This window comes from Caretta caretta, chromosome 4 (genome assembly GCF_965140235.1).
Source record: "Caretta caretta isolate rCarCar2 chromosome 4, rCarCar1.hap1, whole genome shotgun sequence".
Classification (NCBI taxonomy): Eukaryota; Metazoa; Chordata; order Testudines; family Cheloniidae; genus Caretta; species Caretta caretta.
The window spans coordinates 90,557,921-90,572,972 of NC_134209.1; the positions used below are offsets into that span (position 1 = coordinate 90,557,921).

Sequence of the window (15,052 nt, forward strand, 5' to 3'; positions counted from 1 at the left end):
ACTTAAATTTGTCTCCCACTGAGGTAAATGCCCTGTTACACTGACATAGTAATACCACCTCCCTGAGAGGCACAGAGTCATGGTCAATATACTTAGGTTGATGCAGTGCGAGTGTAGACACTGTGATAGTTTTGTTGACTCTAATTGTCCTCCAACAGCTGTCCCATAATGCCCCACACTAATGACTCTGGTCACCATTGTGAACTCCACTGCCCAGGGGTCACAAAGACTGGAAGCCCCGCTCCCCTTTAAAGCCCTGCAAATTTTTGAAATTCCTTTTCCTGATTGCCTGGCTTAGCGAGCACACCTAGCAGCTCTCCATTGTTGAGTGCGACTGGCCAGCTGATCGTAACGGCTCCAGGCTCCAGATGCGCTCCTGCCTGGAGTAGACAGGAGATATTGGCTCTCCCGAGTCCTGGGCCTGTGGGGAGAAAAGGCTGTGCAGGTACAGCTCCAAAACAGCCACAGAAACATCAATGTCTGTGAGCAGATAGCTCGAAGGATACAGGAGAAGGGCTACAACCGGAACCAGCAGTAGTGTCGTGTGAAAGCCAAGCAGTTGCGGCAGGCATACCAGAAGGCCAGGGAGGCCAACAATTGATCCAGTGCTCAGCCTCAGACCTGCTGCTTTTACAAAGGGCTGTGTGCCATACTCAGCAAAGACCCTACCACCACACCGCCATGGATACATCCAAGGAGCCTGAGTCACAAGTTCCTGCTGTGACCAGCAAGGAGGAGAAGGAGTATGGGGGACAGGTGACCAGGGGAATCCACTGCACAGTGAGCCAGGACCTGTTTTTGACTCCCCCGCAATCCAGCCAGTCCAGCAAAGACAAGCCCAGTGCAGGTGAAGGAACCTCAGTGTGTACATACATTTTCAATTATAGGGAAGGCCCCTCCAGAGTAGGTTTCTAGGGAGGGCTGCATTATTTCTTCCTCCACAGTAGGACACTTTCCCACACCATTCAGCAATAACTTCAGCAGGCACCTTTGCAATATGCAGGCAAGCAGCATACACGCCCGGGCAGCTTCGGGAGACCAACAGCAGCTGTTCTCTCTCTGCCTTTGTTACACTCAGGAGTGAGATGCCAGCTAAAATAATCACCGCCTGTGGAAAATAGTGCCAGTATTCAGTGCCATTGCCCTATACTGCTAGAATTGTGCAACCCCAACCTCCAGCAGGCCATACTCACCGTGGCGAGTGCTGTGACTGGTGCCGTGCACAAGCAATCCCAAGAAGAAGTGAGAATCTAGCGCTTAAAACTTTAGGGGAGCGAGGGAAGTGAGTTCAGCATCTTAGGTTTCGCTTTACATAGTGAATATGCTGACAATGGTACCACTGTGTGTTTTATCTTCAGCTGCTGCCATTGTGGCCTTGAGGGTCTCCCCCTCCATGCCTGCAGAAGCCTGAGCCAGATAAGGAGGAGAAAGAAGAGGACTTAAGATAAGATGTTCAATGAGATCCTGTGAGCTAGTGCTGCATCAGACTGAGAGCACAGGGCCAGGAGAATGAACGTTGTGGACAGCCTGGAGAGTGAAAGAGCAGAGAGGAGAAAGGCCCAAGAGTCCCAGCAGGAAAAGGAGAGGGAGATGCACCAGGACAAAATGAGGCTTCTTAGGTAGCAAACACAGATACTGCAGACAGTAGTAGACCTCTGGTTCAACAATCCAGGGCTCCCCTACCTTTGCAGCCTATTGAGAACTCAGTATCAAGATCTCCCTATACCCCCCACCCTCAACATTCCACATGGCCTCAGGGGTTGCTGCACTTCCCTGACCATTCCATCCTGGGGGACATTAAAGACAATCACAGCTTCACTTGCACTCTCTGTGGCTTTCACAGGACAGTGTATGAGTAGCTTAAATAGACATGAATGTTTTTTCCCCTTCCTAAATTCTATTCTCACAATAAAACATAGTAAATTAAGTTTTTAATGGATTTGTTGTAAAATTGCAGGGTGGGGGGTTGCACTGATTTTGTTACAGAATAAAATTCTATTATTTGGAACATAATTCATCCTTATTAGTTCACAACATATCCTGTCGAGTGCTCAGCAGTTCTGAAAGCAGCCAATTACCTTTTACTGCACAGTGTCACACAACTCATAGGATCATTCACAAACAAAATTAATAGGTGCGTTGACAGTGTTCTATCCCTACATGAACAGCAATCAGCCCCCAGCCACAAAAGAACAAGCCAGGTAGGGCACACTACAACAAGAGGACACTATTCTGGCTCACTGTTAAAATGGTCTTTCAAAGCCTCCCTGAACTGTAAAGCTCCACACTGAATTCTTTTAATAGCCTTTGTATCTGGCTCTTCAAATTCTTTAGGTTTTAGGGTAAGATCTGGGAACGCTATGAGGTAATTACCAGCTCCCAGGCGCTCTCGGATGGCCCCTAAATGGCCATAAATGGCCCCTCCCACAATGCTTCCATCTTATTGGCCTAGAGTACTTTCAGGACCATGACTTGGTCACCTCCTCTGAAAGAACGCTCTCTGGCATGTTTATTATACCAGGCCTTTTGCTCTTGTTGAGCATCCTGTAGGTTTTTTCGAACAAGGGCGAGTGAGTCTTCGAGGGTGTTTTGCAGGTTGGTTACAAAGTTCAAAATGTTAGTTTCTGGAGAAGATGTAACCCCCTCCCATTGCTGCTTTACCTACTATAATGGCCCCTTAACTTTGTGGCCATAAATGAGTTCAAAGTGTGAAAATCCCAAATGGGATGTGGTACAGCCCTGTAGGCAAAGAGCAACTGCTGCAACTCCCAATCATTGGAGCGCTTATTCACGAATTAGTGTGTCATGGCCCCCAAAGTCCCATTAAACTTCTCCACTAGGCCATTTGTTTGATGGTGGTAAGGGGTTCACCCCATGAGCTTCCCAAAGACATTTCATGGTCCCTGCCAGGAAGTTAGTTCCCAAATCCATAAGGATGTCAGAGGGCCAACCTACCCTGGCAAAAATGTCTGTTAATGCCTGGCACACATTTTTAGCCCTGGTGTTGCCTAGAGCTACTGCTTCTGGCCATCGGATGGCAAAATCCATTAAAGTCAGTATGTACAGTTTTCCTCTCGGTGTATTTTAGGGAAAGGATGCAGAATATCCACAGCTACTTGCTGAAATGGAACCTCAATGATGGGGAGTGGCTGGAGCGGGGCTGTCAAGGCTGAATCCCAACTCTGTCACTCCGAGTGCAGAAGTGGGTGCCGCAAGGATTTAAAAAATGAATACTTGCCAGTTCAGGCTTGTATTACACTCCCAAGGTTACAGCTTTTCTCTGACCTTGGTTTGGTAAACGCTGCCACCGCCCAAATGCAACAAAACCCCCTTTGAACCCAGGAAGGAGCACTTGGGAATTCCTCCCTGTGGGATACCCTCAAGCCCTTTCACCCCCTCTCCGGGGAAGAGCTGAGAAAGGAAACAAAGGAAATTAGCTGTGGCTACCAGCTAATCAAACAACATGCACAAACCTCCTAGGACACCAAAAATCCAATCCTGTTCTTAAAAAAGGTAAATTTTATTAAAAAGAAAAAAAATACATCTGGAACTTAGGCTTTTGTTAGATTTTAAAAGAGCAATTCCAAAAAATCAAGCACCAAAAATAGCTGTCTTGGGGGTTCATCTTAAAGGTTACAAGCAAACAAAAGCATCTGGGGTTAGCACAGAGGAGTCCACAAGCCAATAAGAAATAAAAGAAGGCTGTCATGGGACGCTGTATTTCACGGATCACAGACTCCCAAAGAGAAGAACCACAAGGTACCAAACCCAGTTGGACCTGCTGGGTAAGCACACTTGATACACAGGGTACTGTAGCCCAGGGACCTGTCTCAAGAATGGGAGAATCTGAGATTCCACTGCAGTAGAGAAGTCAATGGTACAGCTGGCCCTGTAGCTGTGACACTATACAATATTAAATTGTATTTCTGCAGACAATTCCCCAGAAGAGTGGGACTGGCGCCAAGCAGTCTAGCTTGGCAGAGACAGCATTTGGCACTAGATTTCATCCCCACCAAGCAATGCTGAGTTGTTTGGGTCACATTCATTGGTAAACACACTGTCTGCGTGAAGACCCCAGATGGCATGGGAAACTCTAGCATTACAATAGTATGATACAAACTCTATTATTGCTACCAGAGCCTGGAGTTGGAGTCTGTTGTCAGAAATTCTTTTAGTCTGGAAGTGAAATTTTTTTTAAGAAACCACAGGCAGGAATAGAAAATAATCATGAAATCCCTCACCTCAATATTCTACACCATCAGGTACCCCACAGATGACAGAAGTTCTAAAATTTCTCTTGGATCTGACTTCCAAGATTTACATTGCCCCAAGAAATCATAGAATTGTAGGACTGGAAGGTACCTTAAGAGGTCATTTAGTCCAGTCCCCTGCACTCATGGCAGGACTAAGTATTATCTAGACCATCCCTGACAGGTGTTTGGAGATTTTTAAGAGCAGGTTTGACAATGGTGGAGATTCCACAACCTCCCTAATGTCTAACCTAAACTGCCCTTGCCGCAATTTAAGCACATTTCTTCTTGTCCTATCCTGAGGTTAAGGAGAACAATTTTTCTCTTTCTTCCTTGTAACAACCTTTTATGTACTTGAAAACTATCATCATGTCCCCCTTCAGTCTTCTCCAGACTAAACAAATCCAATTTTTTCAGTCTTCCCTCATAGGGTCATGTTTTCTAGACCTTTAATCATTTGTGTTGCTCTTCGCTGGACTTTCTCCAATTTATCCACATCTTTTCTGAAACGTGGAGCCCAGAACTAGACACAATACTCCAGCTGAGGCTTAATGAGTGTGGAGTAGAGCGAAAGAATTACTTCTAATGTCTTGCTAACAGCACTCCTGCTAATACATCCCAGAATGATGTGTGGGTTGTTGTTTTTTAGCAACAGTGTTACACTGTTGACTCTCATTTAGCCTTTTAATCAAAAACTGTTCCCAAAAGAAACTTTGTCTCATGGTTTCCATCCAGAGCCATGCTCACCACAGCTTCTATTGCTGTCTGCTGGCTTTCTGGGCACTTTCTGCCTCTCTCAGACTCAGAGACACACAGCTGCAGCCAGTCCATGCTCCAACCCAAGTGCTTGCAATCTGTCCCCAGGGAAAACTCTTTGCCCACATGGTTTAGCATCTGTTTAGGCCTTGCCATGCTGGCCAGTGCCTTGGGTGGAAGCTTTTCATTGTTTCAGCTCTCACTATATAAAGAGTAATTTAATTGTTCCTTCAACTTACCCTGAATGAAGGGTGCATAGTACATCCACTGACTTTAATCCAACCCTAACCCTTACCTTGACTGATCTATAGATCAAGGCATGCTTGATTAATGGTTTCCAGCATAGCAATATTTTCAGTTTTAAATATTAGTTAAATGCTGTTGTGTGTGACTACCTGACTGTGTAACTAACTTCATTTAAGGCTGCTGTGGAGGTGAAGTATGGATTTTAGGAGGGGGAGTGGATCATTTGAAAATGGAACCATAACTAGAATGCTCACCTTAACCTTTTGAAAAGTAAATATTTAAAGAAAATGCTTCAGATTGCTTCAGACAATTGAATATCTATAGGGCAATTTTTAGATCTAAAAGACAATAAGTGAACTGACATTAAAGCTGAAGGCCTGGAGGATATTCATGCACTGCAAATTCTTAATGCCCTTCTAGGATCTGATCTAAAACCCACTGAAGTCAATGGGAATCTTTCCATTGACTTGGATGGATCTTGGATCAGGTCTGTAGCCAGTAAAGTACAACACCATCTTCCTCCAAAAGAGGCAAGGATAGAAGAGCCTAGCACGGCTCTATACTTGCACTGTTGAATACCAGGTCAGCTAACAGGGCACTGTACGGTAATTGTAGGTCTCACTTGTAAGCATACAGTCTTAATTGTAAAATCATGCTCATTAGCTTTGAGAAGTCATGTGTTTAAGAATGTGGGCATATTGCTCTTAACCAAGCAGGATGGTTCAATCTATAACATTCTTTGAGCTTGGCCCATCCCACCCACCTTTGCCTGTGAAGGGGTGTGGGTAATTGCCTTGATTGAATTCGTAGTGTTCTTCAGGACTGAGGATTTTGTCCTTATTAGACTGACACTCATAGACTTTAAGGTCAGAAAGGACCCTCATGATCATCTAGTCTGACCTCCTGCACATTGCAGCCAGAGAACCTCACCCACCCACTCCTGTAATTGACCCCTAACCTCTGGCTGAGTTACTGAAGTCCTCAGATCATGATTTAAAGACTTAAAATTACAGAGAATCCATCATTTACACTAGTTTAAACCTACAAGTGACCCGTGTGCCCAGTGCTGCAGAGGAAGGCAAAAAGTCCCCAGGGTCTCTGCCAATCTGACCAGGGGGGAAATTTCTTCCCAATCCCAAATATGGTGACAAGTTAGACCCTGAGCATGTGGGCAAGACCAACCAGCCAGACACCTGAGAGAGAATTCTCTGTAGTAATTCAGAGCCCTCCCCATCCAGTGTCCCATCACCAGCCAGGAGTTATTTGCTGCCAGCAGTCGCAGATCGGCTACATGCCATTATATGCAGTCTCGTTATACCATCCCCTCCATAAACATATCAAGCTCAGTCTTTTCCCAAAATATTAATTAATTAGCAGGGGGGGAAAGCTAACAAATGGATTTGGCTATGGCCACTCAGAAATATTTATTTATTTCATTTACTGTGCATTTGTGACTCTCCTAAACTTTATGGGTATTAGTTGTTAAAAAAATAATATTTTTCCTCTTCTTTCAAAATTGAAAACTATGAAGAACAGCAACAATGACAATACAAAATCATAAACCGCATAGTATTAACAATAGACATACATTAAAAACATACTGTTCTCCCTCTACCCCTCCCCCATTCCTTGTCATGCACCTGACAGGTTTAGGTTGGATATCAGGAAAAACTTTTTCACTAGGAGGGTGGTGAAGCACTGGAATGTGTTACCTAGGGAGGTGGTGGAATCTCCTTCCCTAGATATTTTTAAGGTCAGGCTTGACAAAGCCCTGGCTGGGATGATTTAGTTGGGGATTGGTCCTGCTTTGAGCAGAGGGTTGGACTAGATGACCTCCTGAGGTCCCTTCCAACCCTGATATTCTATGATTCTATGAAGGTGAGGACAGCCAAGATCAAGCACCCGAATAATTAAAATCCCTAAGACTTTCATATTTTCCTGAACAATAATTTTTAACACTAAAACAATCAAACCTAAAAAGCAAACCTTGAGGACAATCTGCTTGAACCTGAAACACATTCAATTCCATTCACCTTCACTAGACCCCAAAAAACTGTTCCCCAGGAAAGTCCTGGTAAAATGATGGTTATTCTGTAATTATTATTCTGCAATCTTTGCTATCTGAATGATCAAATATGTAACCGAATACCAGCCCAACTGTGAACCCAAGCACTACCCTTTAGCACTTCTCCTACTCTCTGATCCAAAGATTTATAGCCCAGGGCCTTGACTGTGCAGAAAGGTTCATGCGTTGCTGAATTCATTCTCACCTTGTTTCTAGGGAAACATGAGCTACAGATGTGAATTTTTTAAATTGCTGCTACCCTCACTGACTACATAACTTCAGAAAGTTAATTTTCACCTACCTTGGGTTCTCACAGTTGACTCCAAGTTGTGGAAGAGTGAGTATGTTGTAAAAGAAACGCCCCACCCCCATATCCTGAATGTACAGAGATTAACAAAATGAGTTGTGAATATTAGTAGGAAATACTAAGCTCTTAAGAATTATGCCACATTTAACCTATCCCTTCTCAGGTTTTTGAAGATGCTCCTCTACTACCAAAGATCTGAGCTCCAGACTTCTTGTGGTTATTATTTATTTGTATTATTGTAGTGCCTAGGCGCCCCAGTCCTGGACCAGAACCCCATTGTGCACTGCATAGAAATACAACAAAAAGATGGTCCCTGCCTCAAAGAGCTTGCAGTCTAAATATAACACAAGAGACAATAGATGGGGGAGCACAAGCATATAGCACTAATTTAAAGGGTACTTGGCCGGTGGGAACTGGTCTGAGGCCACTAGCTATTTTGGAGGTTGCTAATTAGCCTTCACATGGGAACAACTGTTTGTCGGTCACTTCTGATCCCAGCTGGATATGAATCAGTGCTTGAAAAGTCAAAAGCATGGGACATTATCCCATTACCAGTTTCCTGAACCATTCAGATGCCTATGAAGTTGTCTGTTTAAACTATTTAATTGCAATAACAAGCTATTCTGAATATTTTGTCACTTTCCCTGCTAATACAACTCATCCGCTGATCCTTTCCTCAGCAGTCTTCTTGTCTCGGTGTGTCATCAGTTGCCAGAAATGGACACGCTGCCAAAACCTCCAAGGCCAATGGCCTCCTGCCCTGTTGTTAGTAAGAAACCACTTTTCTTGGCTTCTCTGGCATGTCTATTGCCCTGTTCTGATATTTTTTAAATGGAGGTGGGATTCTTCTCTCTTTTCAGAAAATTTTACTTTTTCATGCCCCCTAGTGATGCAAAGCAAACTCACACCATGTGGCGCTCTGGGTGGTGGCTGCCCTGCTGTCTGCAAAAACGGCAATAAATCATTTGCTGCATAGCTTATCACAGCCACCACCCCCATAAAGAAGCTATTTCTTCTACATCCTGACTCTGTGGCTACTGCATTTAGCAGGTGTCAAAATAAAAAATTGAAAACTGGACTCTTTTTCTGGGAAATATGGTTAATCAGGGAACCTGATTTCTCTGGTTTTATTTTCCTAACTTGCTAGTGACCACTGCACTCAACTCAGAGAATCAGGAACTAAGGACAAACAAGACCATTCAGTCCACTGTATGTATGGCGAGGGCGGGGCAGGGCAGAAGTAGGTGGAACAGGCAACTCAGGTGCCTGAGCCTGCATTCCTTACTCGAGGAAGGTGAGTTTTTAATGAGAAAGGAATGCAGAATTTGGCCCCAGCTAGGTCATCCTTGGCAAAAAATAAACACTATTGTTTGCTCCAATAGCGACCCAAAGTATTGTCAAAAAGAAAAGGAGGACTTGTGACACCTTAGAGACTAACCAATTTATTTGAGCATAAGCTTTCGTGAGCTACAGCTCACTTAGAATCATAGAATCATAGAATATCAGGGTGCACTTCATCGGATGCATCATGAAAGCTTATGCTCAAATAAATTGGTTAGTCTCTAAGGTGCCACAAGTCCTCCTTTTCTTTTTGTGTATACAGACTAACACGGCTGCTACTCTGAAACCTGTCCAAAGTAACAACACTATTACAAGGTTTGGACCATTAATAAGGATGCAGCATGGTCTTCAAGGGGATAAGATAATGGTCTGGAGACCTGGGTTTATTTAATCGGTCATGTGGTTTCACCATCCTGTTTCCCCCCTCACCCTGTGCCTGTCCTGTATATTTAGATTGTAAGATCTTTGGGGCAGGGAGCAAGTCTTACTTTGTTTTTACAGTGCCTATCACGAAGGGGCCATGAGCTAGGTTGGAGCCCACAGGTGCTAATATAAATAATAGGTGATAATAGTCTATATTCTTCAGTACAAGGAAGTAGAGCACTGAGGTTATTTACACACAATTCTAGGTCTTCTGAGAACTTCTACCTGACTCCAAACCAGCTCAACCTATATCTGGCTTTGTATTCTTTAATTGCTCTCTTTAGGTCTTAAAACCTCTTCCAGTCTTGATCACAATTTAAACAAGGGAGGAAAATATATAAGAGGGATTGACTGGCCATAGCTTAAACTCGTCATTTTTGCTCTTTACGTGAAACAGCAGTTCATTTATTACCAGAACTATTAATGTTTTTCTGTCAGTTTGCACAATATATCAGACAAGCTTTCAGCAGTGTGTGGGTGTAACATGATAGCATTTCAAATACAGTATGTAACCAGAAGGAAAATGCCCACTAGATGCTGCTATATTGTTATTCCTGGCATAGTAAGCTGTTTTCCAAGCTCCTGTGCAAGGCTCTTGTAGTTAAAAGTTTTTCTCTCTCTTTTTTTTTTTCCAGCTGAAAAAATCAAAGTGCATTATGTACTATCTCAAGTCTTCTTGAAACAGTTTCCGTTAGTTTCATAGTCGTCAAACTACAGTTGCCATTGCAAGCATTAGGCCTGCAGCTACTAGAGCCAGCCTAAGATCAGCCTTGAGATTGTAAACCTCATTGAAGTTTTTCTCTAATTCCATCACAATCATAGTCATTGTCAGGACAATGAATTAACCTTTTCTGTCCCCTTTGCCCTGTCCAGTCATCACGGAGCATGATTATGTGCAGTATTTTCAAGGCTTCATATTTGATGTTTCTTACTATTCTACCAGTGCCCACAAGTCAGTGGCTATAGGAGAGGAATAGGAAGGTGATCCAAGTGAGTTAAAGAATATTAATAACCTCACTGAACTATATAGCATAGGAACTTTGTTTCTCATAGTGTGGTGGTGGTAACTGATGGTTCATCTCGTCTGGTATCCTGTCTCTGACCCTGACCAATACAGGATGCTTTGGAAGATGATATAAACTCCCATAATGCTCTTAATTATGTAACTCTATATAAGGGAGGTTGGATGGAGATTCCTTCTTGATCCCAACTGGTATTCAGGTTATGCTCTGAAACACAAAAATGAATAGCCTGCAGCAGCTACCCTTAGACCTCGCCCCACAAACTCCCCACTTCCTTTGGTTACTCCCCTCCCCCACTCACGTGGGAACAAGAACTTCTAAAGGATTCTAGAAGCAGCAAGGATTTCAAAGGAAAGTGCATGGCCCTTTCCCACATGACAACATGTATATATAGGTCTTGGATCATGTGAGTGGTAGAGAGAGGTTTGAGCCATTTGCAGGATTAGTGCTGTCATCCAGTCATATGTCCCATATGTTCTGCGGCTGAGCAAAACCAGGAATTGTCTCAGTTTAGCCAACCTGACTGGGAGTCCCAAACCAGGCCACAAAATGGGGTGAATTGCCAAACACTAGGAGCTATGGTCAGTTTAGAAATTGCCTTTCCTTCCCCGGGACAGCTGCTACAATGTATGATTCAGGCCCCTCAGGAGCCCAAAGGGGTCATCTCATCCCACTCCTAGCAGAATGAAGCAGCATCTTGTCAGGATGATGCAAGTTCACACCCAAAGGAGTCCCTTTTTAGTTTAGGAAGTGAAAGAAGGACAGTAGCATCCAATTATCAATGAAGAGGAGGGGTGGCGTGAGGGAAACTACTGATTTGGTTTGTTGAAGTGGCTGAACTTACTCCTTAAGCCCTTCTTCTGTGTGGGTACGTTTGTTTATTTACCATTTTGAACTATGAGTAAGCAGCTCAGAGACACTGGGAGCCCTCAGTGCCAGAACTTGGGTTTGTTTTGTTGACTTGAACAAATAAACAAGGTCTTTTTGTGACAAAGGGTTTTTTTTCTCCTTTTACATCAAAAGAACCTCTGTTTTTTTGTGCTGAGGAGGCTGGAACAGGGGCCTGGCTACAGCCATTAAATTCATGGAATAGGAAGGGGGATCTCACAAGCTTGAAAGCTTCCCAGAATCACGCTGGGCACTCTGTATTGCAATACTAGGTAAAACTCTGGTGCACCCTGCCCACCTCATCTTATAAGGCAGAGTAGAAAGGAAGGGGAAAGATCTTAGGTAACTCCAAAATATGGAGTGAATGTGGCTGGGTGAGTGTTGAGATTTTTTCATTTTGCCAGTACCAATCTGTGTATTCCTGACAGCTGACAAGGATGGTGTGCCAACACTCAGCAACATAGGGTTACAGAGCTGATGTGGGCACAGGTGGCCCTGCCCTACCGTACCTATAAGAGATGTTAGACCCGGAAGGAGGAGCTTAAAGCAAGAAGCCTAGCATATTTGGTTGTAGAGCAAGTCTTCAGCTCTCTGGAGAGAGGTTTGGCTGAAGGCAGGAACTCCTCCCTGGAGCAAGGGAGGGCCCAGTGCTATTCCTCTTCATTTGTCTGACCTTAGCTGGAAGCACAGCTCAACCAGGGCTTTCTGGAGGAAGAGAGCTTTATGCTCAAATAAATTGGTTAGTCTCTAAGGTGCCACAAGTACTCCTTTTCTTTTTGCGAATACAGACTAACACGGCTGTTACTCTGAAGCTTTACCACAGTGGTAGTATAATTCATGTGTGTTAATTCCCCCTTTTCTGTTCACTGACAACCCTGGGAGGGGTGGACTATCTGGGGCTCAGCTGGAGGGCTTGAGCCTCTTATGACTGGAAGTGGCATGGGAAACCACCTGAATATCCCAGAGCAGTGCTGGGGACTGGCTTAGGGGTTGCCCTGGGGCAGGAACCCCAGAAGCAGATGGAAAAACTATTTGTAACTTTTCAAAACCTACAGAGTATTTAGTTTCTTATGCCCCTCTTAAAGCTTGATCCAAAGCCCATTGTAATTAATGGAAAGACTCCCAATGGCTTCAGTCTGTTTAAGGATCAGGTCCAGAGCCTGGTTAGCGGGGTTACTCAGAACAAGCAACTTGGTTAGCTCAGGACAAGGAATTTTCACTTTTGATGTGCAGGTCACCTTTAACATGATGCAAGAAATGAACCATCTGACTTTTTTGCATCATTCAGATTGAGGATCCAGACACTAGATGTCAGCGTTGTTCAAACAGGCTTTCAGTTGCTTTGCACAAACCCCATTAACAGCTTTATGCAAAGCCATTAACAAATTGTTTGGGCACCTTTTCAACTATGCTTGCAGTCCTGACCCCAAAAGGAAGGTGAGTTGTTATGCAAATCTTTAATGTTGCTGAACTAGTTTTCCTGGATTTTACACAAGGCTTTGATGTTCCAGTCTTTGAAATACAAACACTTAAAAAAAAAAAAAAAAAGCAAACTCTCGTCTCTTCTCATCCGATGAAGTGAGCTGTAGCTCACGAAAGTTTATGCTCAAATAAATTTGTTAGTCTCTAAGGTGCCACAAATCCTCCTTTTCTCTTCTTTCAGTTGTTGCAACTAAATGGCAGCTCTGCAGTCTGCATTGTAATGCCAAAGTGCTGGTTATTACAGAATGGAGGTTAAGAGCTCATATTTTTACATAAAGTCTTTATGCAGTTTTATGAATTTTGCATAAGGCAAAAGAAATGGAATTTCATACACTTACCTCCTGAAGTTCCATTCGTGTGATGTTAGCTGGAGCTGTAAGGTGACCACCATGCACAGGGGTGAATTTCAACAGTCCTTTTCCTTCCTGAATATCACTGTGAGGACGGGTAAGACCATGCCACCAAGCCTGAGGCTGCAGGCGGCACAACCTCACCAGAGACAGAATAGTACTTGTTCCTGCTACTTGTGCTGTGGAGTCTGAGCTGCCTTATACTGATCAAGAGCTCTGTGGGGATAAAAGGAGCTATCTGGGGAATTAGAATTTTTCCTACTACTTTTGACCCTGAAGCCTAATGCATTTTCCTCTCTTCTTGTTTAGGAGAAAATTCCCATGCACTGTCCCCGCCAACTCTCCACAAACTCTCACCAGTTCTCTATACAATACAGATGTCCCATGCCCCCACCTAATTTGGCTGGCAAGACAAAGAAATTTAGGGTGGGGAAGACAAGATTATAGAATCATAGGGCTGGAAGGCACCTTGAGAGGTCTTCTAGTGCAGTCCTCTGCATGCATGGCAGAACTAAGTATTATCTAGACCATCCCTGACAGGTGTTTGTCGAACCTGATCTTAAAAATCTCCAGTGGTGGAGATTCCACAAGCTCCCTAGGCAATTTATTCCAGTGTTTAACCACCCTGACAGTTAGGAAGTTTTTCCTAATGTCCAACCTAAACTGCCCTTGCTGCAATTTAAGCCCATTGTTTCTTGTCCTATCCTCAGAATTTAAGGAGAACAATTTTTCTTCTTCCTCCTCCTTTTAACATCCTTTTATGTACTTGAAAACTGTTATCATGTCCCCCTTCCGTCTTCTCCAGACTAAACAAATCCAATTTTTTCAACCTTCCCTTATAGGGTCATGTTTTCTAGACCTTTAATCATTTGTGTTGCTCTTCGCTGGACTTTCTCCAATTTGTCCACATCTTTTCTGAAACGTGGAGCCCAGAACTGGACACAATACTCCAGCTGAGGCCTAATGAGCGTGGAGTAGAGCGAAAGAATTACTTCTCGTGTCTTGCTTACAGCACTCCTGCTAATACATCCCAGAATGATGTTTGGGTTTTTTTGGGGGTTTTGATTTTTTATTTTTTTTTGCAGTGTTCCACAGTTGAGTCATATTTAGCTTATAATCCACTATCCCCAGAATCTTTTCCGCAGAACTGCTTCCTAGGCAGTCATTTCCTAGGAAGGTGGAGTCGTTTCTCCACCCTCTTTCCTCCATTTTCTATGTACGCAGCTGATTGTGTATTCAGTTTTGGGCACTGAAGCCAGGGACTTAGGGAGTCCCAGATTTGCTTGAACCAGCGCTGTTCACACTCCACTCTCTTTCCTGCATTCCAAACTTTTGATTTCTAATTTTTTTTCACTTGTCTCAATTTATTATTCAACTTTCCCAGGCCCAATCCTACAAAAGCTGCCGCTGAAGACAGTGGCAGTTTCACACACAGAGCACTTTTAGGATCAGACCTTCAAATTTACCTTTCAAAGAGCTACACGTGCAGAAGACAGGTAGAAGTTTGATGTTTGATCACCTGGATGTTAGTCACTTAAAAATTATGGGCCAAATTCTGCTTTCATTTACATCTGTGTAAATCCACGGTAACTGAGTGGAAGTTAGTGGCTTTATCCTAAATTTTAGGCCACCGCAATCAAGTACAGAATACTTCTCTTGTTTGTCATATTAAGATATAAGTAGCATTGGTGATTTCAGAACATACACATTTGTGGCTTAGGCAGTTTTAAAAATATCTCCCATTCACAGTGGAGGATTTTTCTGTGTTTTAATGAGACTTTTCAAAATATTGTTTGTTTTAAATATGTATAGGCTCATAGATCTGTTCTGTTTTGTTGGCATAGTTGTTTAGTTATCCTTACTTCATTCTTTGGATAACTTCCATATAAACCGGTTCAGTGAATTATTAATACCATTTTTGC

The 15,052-nt window shown here is 43.4% G+C and overlaps 1 protein-coding gene across 1 annotated transcript in view; it reads right to left on the minus strand.

Annotated features, from left to right (window-relative positions):
* Nucleotides 1-13,251, minus strand: part of ENPP6 (ectonucleotide pyrophosphatase/phosphodiesterase 6) — a 74,021-nt gene extending 60,770 nt beyond the window's left edge. Inside the window, exon 1 of the mRNA XM_048847913.2 lies at nt 13,119-13,251. The gene's annotated coding sequence lies outside the window, so the exon portion shown is untranslated. The remainder of the gene's footprint in view (nt 1-13,118) is intronic.
* Between the last annotated feature and the right edge of the window lie 1,801 nt (nt 13,252-15,052).